Source organism: Amblyomma americanum, chromosome 3 (assembly GCF_052857255.1).
Source record: "Amblyomma americanum isolate KBUSLIRL-KWMA chromosome 3, ASM5285725v1, whole genome shotgun sequence".
NCBI lineage: Eukaryota > Metazoa > Arthropoda > Arachnida > Ixodida > Ixodidae > Amblyomma > Amblyomma americanum.
In genome coordinates, this window is record NC_135499.1 from 154,963,199 (window position 1) to 154,975,491 (window position 12,293).

The following is a 12,293-nucleotide window of genomic DNA, read 5'->3' on the forward strand; positions in this document are numbered from 1 at the left end:
AGCTGCTCTTCCGGCCTGCGAGCAAAGTTGGCTCGTTTTGATTGAGTAAACTAACAGAGGCGTCAGCCCAAAAGTTTGAGATGAGTATTCTACACCGTTGTCAAGAATCCGACGCTGCACTGGCATTTGTCGAGAATTTTTCGTAGGAGCGTTTTTGTGGAAATTTCCGTGTCTTTATAAACAAGCTAGGCAGTAGAGCATGCTGAATACCATTATAACCAGCGGCGACATTTAAAGAATTTCACTAAAATCAGGAGACACTAAATCAGCTGCCTGGCGTTGTTATTGGCGCACTAAACTGATAGTGAAGGAATCCTTTAGTGCTATTGATGTGCCAGGAACGGTGCTGTTGCAGGTTTTTGTGACACAGTGGCGATAGAAGACGCACGTATTCTCTTGTTTTTCGAGCCTTCTTTACAGTCTTTTGGGTCCGTCCGGACACCGTAGAATATCTGATACGGGTCCCGATTGGACCTATTTTTGGAAATGTGGCGGAGAGTTTGAAGGTTGCTTCACTTCCGCCACCGGTTGGCCCGGTATTGCACTACCTCCGGGATCGGCCTTGTCTTTAGCGCGTCTTTACTATCCTGTATTTCTATCCCATCTTTCAACTCTCTTACTATCTGAACGTGGTAGCGATTGTGGCTCGGCTTGAGCCAGTGAGCAGGCCTGTGAACTTTCCTTTTCTTTCTTCCTTGAAACAACAGACAGACAGACACACAGATCCGCGATTGTCTTGAATGCAGAGGATCTATGTGCGCAGCGCTCTCTGACAACGTCCATTAACTGGAACCACCCAGTTGTTTGTGACCTTTATGTGAAAAAAAAATCAGCGTCGATCACTTTAAGCTAGAGGAAAGGACTGAAGAAACTGTCATGAATTCAAGAGCTGGAACACAGCGAACTAATCTATATTGTTACACATTGATCTGTATATGCATTATTACCTGCTTTGGAAGGAAAACGAAGTGCTTCTCTTGCGGAACACATCTATCAGAGCTTTCACAAGTTGTCCAGAGATTGCCAGCTGCTGCTCCTGGCCCTGATGGTGTTACCACAAAGATGCTCAAGATTCTATTTGAAGAGTCTCCCAACTCCTTATTGCACCTAATAAACTACTCTCTCAAACACGCTTGGATACCTTCTGAGTGGAAGCTGTCCATGGTGATCCCTTTACTTAAAAATCAGGGTGGAGGCTATGAATTGGATAATATTAGGCCAATTTCTTTAACATCAAACGTGGTAAAGTTGATAGAAAGGTTGTTACTAATTCGGGTGTCAGCCATTGTTGACCGCAAAAGTATACTCAGCCCGTGCCAACTCGGTTTCCGGCCACGGTGTTCGATATGGAATGTACATGCTGATCTTGAGAGCAGAATTCTCCTTGCTCGTCGTCAACGCCTGGTCGCGGCTTTGGTTATGTTAGATGTCGCCAAAGCTTACGACAGTGTAGAACACTCCATCCTGATACATAGGCTACAGTCTCTTCAATTTCCAGATTATATAGTTGCATGGATATCTGCATTTCTTCATAACAGGGAATTCTTTTGCGTCCATAATGGTGTTCATTCAGAGAGATATAGACAAACGCGAGGTGTACCGCAAGGAGCTGTTCTTTCTCCTGTGCTCTTTAATATTCTGTTAAGCTCAATTCCTCTCCACCGCCATGTACGCACTTACGTCTATGCGGACTACATTGCGGTTTTTGCTGCTGCGCCGGATATACATTCTCTGCATGGTCTGTTGCAGTCATATTTGAATACACTTGAGCACTGGTTGAGCTCATTACACCTGAACTTAAATGTTGGCAAGTGCGCTACTCTTGTTTTCCCTCTATTCACTCCTGTAGTGGTCTCTCTCACTTGTCAGTTAAAAATAATACCGCAGGTTCAATCCCTAAAATACCTAGGGGTCATTTATGACAACAAACTCACCTGGCGACCTCACATTGACCATGTCGCGGCGAAAGGGGCTAGTGCCGTGGGCATGTTACGGAGATTATGTCATCACCGGTACGGCATGCGCAGAGATGCGCTATTAATGATCTACATAATGTATGTCAGGCCAATTTTAGAATTTGGATCAGTGTTGTTTTCAGGCTCGGCTACATATAAACTTCGCCCTCTCGTCCTTTTAGAGAGGGAAGCACTTCGCATGTGCCTCGGCCTTTCAAAATTTGTGGCTATCAATGTGCTGTACCTTGAAGCCCGCATTCCGTCTCTCTTATCACGACTTCAATTTTTAACTGTGCAAACTTACCTCAGGATCTATGAATCCCATTTCCACCGTTCCCAAAGCATTTTCTGTTCTCAGCCAACCTCCTTTTTTGGTGTCCCCTGGTCTCGTTTCAATTCCCCTCAGGTAGTGTTTGTGCAAAGATTACTTCAGCCTTTAGATGTAAACATTTATGATATCCTTCCTGCGCTTCGGAAAGGGCCCACTATACACATTGTTTTCGACGACATATTCCCAAAAAATGCAAAACTTTTGCCACCGAGTATTCTAAATGGCCTTCTAGAAGATCATCTGAGGACCCTACCAACCGATATAGCAATAGCCACTGATGCATCGCAATGCAATGAAAAAGCAGGTGTGGGAATATTTTGCTCCCATTTAGACTGGTACTTTTCTTTGCGCCTTCCAGATTTCACCCCTATTTTTCAAGCAGAGTTTCTAGCAGTTGTACTTGCTCTACGCAAGCTAGACCCCTCTATTACAGCAGTTGCAGTAATTACTGATTCTTTAGCTTTGTGTTCGTCCCTCGCTGCACAGGTTGACGGTCCCATTTTTTACCAACTTTCTTATCCCTACTTCCTCCGCATTTGAGCCTTGTTCATTTAGTATGGGTTCCCGGCCACAGCAGTGTGACAGTAAATGAGATTGCTGATAATCTCGCAAAGGCTTCCCTCAGCGGTCCCGTGTTGCCAATCATCCCGGCTACAGCCTACATTACAGACTCTAGATTTCGGCGACGTGCGTTTTTAAGCACGCAGAACACATCACTTTTAACATCGGCGGATTATGAGCACCTTAAATATTATTGGAACAGGAAAATTTGTTGCTCTCGGCAGCTTGAAGTATCACTGACGAGGCTACGCTGCCGCATCCCCCCTCTAAATTTCTATTTACACAAGTCGGGTTTGGCGCTCTCTCCCCTTTGTGCATTTTGCCGTGAGCCAGAATCTATTGAACATTTTTGGCTGTATTGTCGCCGATTCAACTCACTGAGAAAAAGGTTGCTGGAGGAGCCCTTTCAGCATCTTGGCCTTAGTTTGAGCAGCCCGCTCTTGCTATCATTTGGCGCCATCACATTTGGGTTCAGCCACAGATCTGTTTGCACCGCTGTTCGAAATTTCCTGATAGAATCTCACCGACTGCCTTGCTAAGTGTTTCAACCTTTTCTTTTCTATCAATTATCACATTTTGACTAAATCATTAATATTTAATCACTCTCTTTAATATTATTCTTAAAATTTTAAAATCAAAACACTCATTCCTTTTCTGTTCATGACGAAAAATTCACCGGTGTTATGCTCCCACGTGCTTTTCCTTTTTGTTAACTGCGTTCAGGTGAATAGCACCCGATTCTTGGCCGATCCCCCAGTGTGGGTATGTGCCATCTTTTGATAGGCTAACAACAACAACAACATCTCGCCCGTCTCTGTGTTTTTCTGGACTTCTTACTGCATCTGTGGGGTCTACCGCCCCCTCCATCGCGGTGATGGATGTACAACACCCCGAGGATCCTCCCGGTTCCCGTTCACCCGCGGACATCGGTTCGCGGAAGCGAGGAAATACGTCGAGTGGTAGCGAGGACACAGAGCTGTACTGCGAATCAGGCGACGAGTCCTCGGAAGACAGCTTTCGACTTGTCCAGTACCGCAAGGCCAAACGAAGAATTATCATCTCAACTTCGGCGTCCAGCTCGGACACTATGAAAACAGCTCCTCAGCGATGGCCTCACTCCATCCTGTTTGTGCCACAGAACGCTACCGACGACCTGCGCGTCCTCAACAGGCAAGCACTCTCCGTTTATCTAGAAAACACCGTGCCAAATGAGATCAAGGATGTTAGGATAAACACTAGGCGAAACATCCTGGCAATCGATGTGATGAACCCGAGCGCACTGACCCTACTACAACATGTAACGCAGCTGGGAAACATCAGGGTCCGATCCATCGTGCCAACGAATGGTGCCACAATAACAGGAGTCATATATGACATTGACAATGAAATATCTAATGCAGACCTACCAATTCTCATAAAACCAGCAAGCGAACACAACGTGATTGTGCATGTTGGTCACCTCGACAACTCACGTTGTGTGAGGATAACCTTCAAAGGCGACTGCCTTCCACCCTACTTGAAGGTCGGCCACTTTCGCCATCAGGTTCGACCATTTATTCCAAGACCTATGCAATGCTTCAATTGTCAGAAGATTGGACATGTGAAGGGTGTTTGCAGAAATTCGGCCGTATGCCCTCGATGTGCCGAACTCCACTCAGAAGACAACTGCAGCGCAACCACGTTGAAGTGTCCTAACTGTCAAGGTGATCACTGCGCCTCTTCCAAAGACTGTCCCCAGATCAAGAAAGAGATCACCATTCTTAAACAAATGGTTAGAGACAACTCTACCCACAAAGAGGCCGCTGGGAAAGTACGGCGAAGACGACGTCACCGACGAAGGTCTTCACGGCGGAAAACATCAAGCTTTCAGGAAAAGTTACCTCGCCAAGCATCATCATCAGCGGACGTTTCCAGCACTCCGAACACCGATGTTGGAAGGGAGAAAACTGCCAGATCTCTTTCCACAAAGGAATGGCCGCCACTTCAGCGTACACGACCGCCAGAAGTGCCGCAGAAGAAGCCGCCCTCAGTACAGCAAGGTGCTGTATCCGAGGAGTCGCGGAATACAGATGAGCAAGTGATAGCACTTATTATGCCTTCAATGAATGCCATTCGCGTGCTGCTAAGCAACATGCACACACCGTCTGCCAGAAGTGCGCTTCAAGTACTGGACGCTCTGAGTCCGGTGCTTGCAACCCTTGAGTAGATCATGGCTCCACAGCCTTGGTCTTTTAGGGAAGAGGTCCGACAAGCAGCTATTTTTCAGTGGAATGCCCGCGGACTCAAAGCGCGCCTTTCGGATTTCCGTCGCTTCGTGTACGCCAATATGTTTCCCAACATCGTCATTTGCGAGCCGAACTTATCGAACAAAATCAGGCTTTCTGGATATGAATCATTTATGTCGTCAGCGGTTTATGAAAACAGTAAGGTTTTGGTGTTTATTCGCCGTGACCTCACCTACACTCATCAGCCTGTACCACCCAATGACAGTAATCAATATATATGCCTAAACGTAAGGAAAAGGAATCTGGCCTTTACTTTTGTAGGCGCCTACCTATCTCCGTCAAGTCGATTTGATTGCAAAAGACTACGGGACATCTTTTCCTCAACTTCCAATCCCTGGGTTATCATTGGAGATTTCAACGCCCATCATCCACTCTGGGGAAGTCGGATCATCAACGCAAGAGGCAGAGCTCTGGTATCTTTCGCCTCCAGTAATGAACTTTGGCTGCTGAATGATGGAAGTCCTACGTTCTTACGTGGCTCCACGTACAGCAGCTGTCTTGACTTGCGAGTATGTTTTTGCAGGCTAGTTGGTGCCTAAGCATTCTGGGTTTTTTGCGCAAAAGACACGACACAAAAGAAACGAGGTAGACAGGACAAGCGCTTACTAACAACTCAGGTGTTTATTGATGGAACATTTGCTTAAATACAGCAGCTGCTCTTATCAAACAAGAAGAGGGAAAGAAGTGCTGATCTGATATATATGTATGCGAAGGCTCTTCATTCCCTCTTCTTGTTTTATAAGAGCAGCTGCTGTATTTAAGCAAATGTTCCATCAATAAACACCTGAGTTGTTAGCAAGCGCTTGTCTCGTCTACCTCGTTTCTTTTGTGTCGTGTCTTTTGCGCAAAAAACTCAGAATGTCTTGACTTGGCTTTCGTCTCACGAAGCCTGGTCAGACGTGCAGGGTGGTTTGCGGACATAGAGACGCACGGAAGCGACCATATACCTACGTACATCAAGATCAGAGGATTGACCGCTTCCAAAACAAAGGATACGATCCAAAGAGTGGACTGGCCTAAATTTCAGTCTATTATGGAAGAACACTGCGACGCCAATTCACCTTTCGACTTGGAAGAGGCAATCAAGAGCGTGGTGCAAGACACTATGTGTACTCTAACATGCTCCTCGAAACTTAATGATTTTGATGTGGAACTTGAACGACTACGAGCAATCCGACGACGTGCTGAACGAAGGTACCGACGTACGAAAACAATGGACGATCTACGGACCGCGAGGCGCACGCAAAAGAAGATACAACGCCGCTTAGACAAGCTCGAATCGCAACGTTGGGCTGCCTTCTGTGAGTCGCTAGATCCACGCAAGCTTTTATCGCAACTATGGAGAACGGTGTGCGGGCTGCGGACACTTCCCGTACAGCGATTTCCATTCAAGGCGCTTGCCCTCTCTCAAAAGACATCGGAGATTGACGTGGCAGAGGATTTCTGCGCCAGATTATCCGGCCAACACACAGCTACCAACATTCAATCTCCTTCGAGCAGCTACCCGCCACCACGTGATTTCCGGTTGGATCTACCATTCTCGATTCACGAACTTAAGGCAGCATTAGCTTTGTGTAGCCGCACATCAGTGCCAGGACCTGACGGAATTTTCTACCGAGCTCTGTGTCACCTGGGGGAGCGAGCGAGAGGAGTTCTTGAGGTGTGCAATGAAACTTGGAGAAATGGCACGCTACCAACAACCTGGAAGACAAGTCGCCTTGTTCCACTGCTGAAGCCTGGCAAGTCGCCGTTGGAGCTCTCATCATATCGCCCGATCGCTTGGGCGAGCTGTGTGGGCAAAGTAATAGAGAGGATGGTCCTAGGACGCCTGGAGTGGTACTTGGAGTACCACAACACCTACCCAGATGCCATGGCGGGCTTCCGACGCGGTCGATCATCGATCGATAACGTCGTCGACCTGGTGACCTACATTCAACATGAGAAATTCCGTAAGCGTCTCTGCGCATCCTTATTCCTCGACGTTAAAGGGGCGTATGACAACGTTACGCATGAAGCCATCCTCTCTGCTCTCGCAGAGGTAGGAGTGGGTGGTCGGATGTTTCAATGGATACGGAGCTATCTATCCATGCGATCCTTCTTTGTAAGCACCGAGGAAGGCGATACTTCTCTTCACTATAGCTACCGCGGCGTCCCCCAGGGCGGTGTACTTAGCCCCGTGTTATTTAATCTAACACTAATTGCTCTCCTTGAGCATGTGCCAACCACAGTTAGGCTATCAATGTACGCGGATGACATCTGCATATGGACATCTGCAGTAACACGCCTACAGTTGCGAACGACAATTCAGAGAGCCACCACACAAACTGTTATCTATCTCCGTAATCGAGGCCTGGAAATTTCCTCCGAGAAATGCGCACTAGTGCCATTTACGCGCAAACCCATGGCAAACTACAGTGTAATGATAAATGGCCAAGTAATACGACAGGATCGATCGTACAAGTTTCTAGGTGTCATAATCGACAGGTACTTGTCATGGAGCACACACATATCATACGTGAAAAAACGGTTGACAGGCATCTGCCACCTGTTCAAGTTTTTCGCTGGCAAGACCTGGGGAATGTCGCCTAGTGCCATGTCATATCTGTACAAGGTGCTTTTTCTAGGATTTATGCGATACAGCTTGCCAGCAATAAACAACACAGGCAAAACGAATCTACGCACAATACAAAGTTTTCAGGGTCAAGTGCTCCGGATCTGTCTAGGCCTGCCTCAGAGTGCTTCAACAGTGGCTACGATAGCAATCGCTAGAGACCACCTTGTCCAGACCCACATTGAAATTGAAGTACTCAGGACCCATATAAGGCATCTACCCAGGAATCCTCGTCACCATTTAGCCTCTCTACCAGCGGACAGGCCACACACATCTTTCAGCCAAACGATAAATGCATATGATGAATCATTGCCAGCTTGTTTCACTCCGGCTGCGAGACCTTCGATCCCTCCATGGTGCCTCGCTCAGCCAAAAATCAACCTCGCAATACCTGGTATCTCGAAAAAAGCTGATCTGTCATCACCAGCTCTTAGACAGCTCACGCTGCTACATTTGTACGAGAACTACCGTGCCTCAACGCATATTTACACTGATGGATCTGTCCTTCCAAGCAGCTCCGCGGCGGCAATCGTCATTCCAGCGAAAGCTACAACAATCAAATTTAAGACGACCCACGCGACAACATTGACGGCAGCAGAGCTCGCAGCGCTCTTAACTGCCGTTCATCACATTGGTGATGAACCGCCACACAAATGGAGAATATTCTGTGATTCGAAGGCGGCACTGCAGTCTCTATTGTCACCTCTACGACGCGGACCGCACGAACAACTAATCTTCCATATTACAGAGACGTTACACCATATAAGTAATGCCGGCCATGAAATAACGTTCCAGTGGCTTCCAAGTCACTGCGGGATTATCGGCAATGAACGGGCGGATCACGCTGCCCGCTCAGCACATACTGAGGAGCGCCACGTCCCAATTCCTCTTTCTAGAACTGACACGGTACGGAAGCTCCGCCTATTTGGTCGGCAGTGCACCGAGTCGCAATGGAATGAGCCACATTTAAGAAAAACGCGACTGTACCCACTTGATCCAACATTAAGTCTTCGAGCGCCATCACAGCTTCGCCGTAGAGACGCCACGCTTTTATATCGACTTTGGTTGGGTGTTGCCTTTACTAAAGCCTATGCCTTCCGCATAGGGTAGACCGACACCCCAACCTGTGACCACTGCGGCCATGAAGAATCAATTGGCCATATATTGTGCTCCTGCCCGCAGTACAGTCCACAGAGGGCATGCCTTAGCCACGAACTCGACCAACTGGACGACCAACCGCTATCCGAAAAAGAAATCTACAACATCGAAAGGACCTACCGTCGCAGCAGAAGGCCGTGCAAGCGCTTTTGCGCTTCTTACAATCTACCGGCCTGTGTGAAAGACTTTAACTGGAACGCCTTGTGTGTGTGTGTGTCTCCATGTGTACACGTTCCTTTTTTTTGCGTTTTCCTCTCTGTCATCTTTCTAACCCCTATCCCCCATCCCCAGTGTAGGATAGCAAACTGGAGACTCACATCTGGTTAACCTCCCTGCGTTTCCTTTTCATTCTCTATCTCTATTACCTGCTTTGGCATGTGCGCATATTTGTTTGCTTCGTGCCGACATCCTTTCGCATGCCTACTCCTTTGATGCAGTATTGTTTATTTCAAAGTGCATTTAATCAGTGCCCTACCTTGTTGTATATCTCAAAAATTTCTTTCGAACTCAAAATTTTATTTTCCTTCTCTTTTAGTATTTTTCATCAATACTTACAATGTCGCTCCTAGCCCGAATTTGCTTTCTTTCCACATTAGTACCTTTGCACCAAGAGAGAGCTTTGTGTTCATGTTATTAATCGTAGAGGTTTCTTCCATTTATAGTATGAAAAACCTTCCTTGGCTTTGGTCAAATTTCACATAGTTTGTTTTTCAGTTATCCTGTGTAATAGTTGGAAATCTCTTGAACTCTCAAACCCACACGGAGACCCCTAGCTAACATTCGTTGCAGGCGCTCCTCGGAGGTTCGCGACAGACCGTGAGGAATCGGTGAGGAGTAGGCAATTTTTTTATAAGTGAGTGCATTCTGAACACTGAGCAGAGATGACGAAGAAGAGCCCCAAGACGTACCTGCAAGCATGAGTTGCACGTTCACAATGAGGTCGCGTGGTCTTCGATAGATATTATATGATGAGCCCACGAGAGTTGTCTGTCAAGAACTACACCCAGAAAGCGGTGCTGCTTAACAGACGCCATTGAGATTGACCATTGAGGCAGAGACAGAAATCCTTCAGGTTCTTATGAGTAAAAGGAAGAACGGCTATATTTGCATGAGAGAGCATCATCCCTCTCTCTTTCAAAAAGAAGTCAATGGTATTAAATCTTTCTTGCAAGGTAGACTGGATGAGGCCTGCAGTTTTGCCAGAAACTCAAATGCAGACATCATCGGTGTATAACGAACAGTGAAAGCGAGAAGGGAGCTTTCGCGGCAAATCCGCGATCACGCATTTGAGAAGAAAAGGGCTTAGCACACTACCCTGCGGCACTCCTTGCGTTACGCTATGCTCCGCGCTTTTCCTTCACTTGACTGCATGAATACTTTGCTGCCATCTAAAAAGTGGGAAATCCAACGTACCGGTCTTTCACTCACATCGAGGTCTAGCAAACTGGAGATGACATGTATATGATTTACAGTATCGAATGCACGCTTGATATCCAAAAATACTGCGACGGTAATATTGCCTTTGCTACGCTCATTCTCTACACATGTTACTAGTTCCATAATTGCATTTATAGTGCATCGACGCCTAGGAAATCCAGTCATGATCTCAGAAAACACTCCTCTTTCATCACACCACCACTGAAGGTGGCGTCTATCATTTCTCCATCATTTTGCATAAGCAGCTCGTCAGGCTCACTGGGCGAAAGGACTCGAGAAGCAAAGGGGATTTAAAGGGCTTTAAAACGGGAATGAAACGTGCGATGTTCCATGACTGGGGGAGCAAATTCATTACCCCACACATTGTTAAATATCCCCAAAAGTACTGCAGTGCGCTTGGGCCCAAGATTTTGAAGCATTCCATAAGAAATGACATCAGGCCCTGCAGCAGTCTTATGACGGTACAACGCAAGAGCACTTTTAAGTTCACAGATTGTGAATACAGATTCAAAAATAGGCATGTTGCGCATTGAAGCAATCACTAACTATTTGCTGCGTATATGTAGCTGATTTTTGAATTCTTCGCAGTCCAGTGAAACGGGACGAAAAATAAGTCGACAAAACTCATTAGCCAGGTCTGGTTCGACAGTTTTTCGTGCCATTACAAAAGCTCTGAAAAAGTTATTCTGAGAAACGGGCCTGATTAAGGAGCGGACCATTATCCATATCCTAGGTACCGGAGTGTGAGGGGTCAATGTGCTGTAGACGTCACGCCATTTTTCCTTCATAATTGCTGCAGACATTTACGCATTCACGAATGAATCCTTTGAGCCTCACCATACGATTCTAAAAACCCGGATCGACGGTAAGTCCTTCCCGCTTTTCTTCGTAGTGCCCTCAGTCGCTCAGACTTTCCATCAATACTTGGGAACCCGTCAGGTATGGGGACATGCTTGGTATTACGACTCAGGCTATCTTGCACCAGCGATATGAAGTCGTCAATACTAATGTCCGTGTAAAATTTCTGAGTTACGTTGTGACGAAAAGCTTCCCAATTGGTAAGTTTGGATTTATGTTGGGCACCCTGACATCGTAAGCTAGGATGATTTACCTGTATCGAATAGTAATCAATTCCGTGTGTCTCAATGTCTGTGGCCCACCCCACGTCAGACACCAGATCTTGAGTGCATAGAGTCAGATCTAAACAGCTCGAGTAACTAAAACCACGAAGGAAGCTGGGAGAACCGTCGTTCGGAATAAATCAGTTACATCTCTCTGCGGCGCACTTAACGACCCTTCCCCGGGTATCACAGTGGTCACTACCCCAAGCAGAATTATGAGTGTTAAAATCATCGCAAATTAGTAAACGAGAGCCCGCTGTTTTAAAGATATTCTATACAGCATCAATACAGACGCGAAAAGGTGCTTGCAAGTAAATAATAATAACAGAAACGTAGACCTTACCGAATGACACTTTGCAAGCCACGAGCTCCGGAACGTCAAAATCAGTGGACTGGATCAGGTAGGAGGGTAGGTCCTTCCTCACGCACAACATCGCTCTACTCCAACCAGATGGACGTGATGATTTGTATGACACATAGTTCGAGAGAAGGAAATCGTCTCCCACACCAGATTCCTATATGCACAACGCAGGAAAATTGTTTCGCTCAAGAAGTCTGCTAAAGTCTGCACTTTTTTGCTTTTAATCTGTTTGTATTCTACTTAAAAACGGCGACATTTTGGAAGCCGTTTTTCATAAAACGTTTGCACAATGCAGGACTTAGGAAGCTGAGCCAGTAGGGGCTCCACCGACAGCAAAGCCTTCACTTGCGGGAGGATGTTTGCTTGCGGAATGGCTGTCAGAATAGCTCGAACGGCCGTAAAGAGCATAGATAGAATTAGCGGCACCACTGAGACTGAAGAGTTGACTCCGGCAACTGAGGCTGGTTGTAGTA

The 12,293-nt window shown here is 46.6% G+C and overlaps 1 pseudogene; it reads left to right on the top strand.

The window, feature by feature from the left end:
- Nucleotides 1-448: 448 nt before the first annotated feature.
- LOC144126414 (U2 spliceosomal RNA) lies at nt 449-570 on the top strand (annotated as a pseudogene).
- The last annotated feature ends 11,723 nt before the right edge of the window (nt 571-12,293 follow it).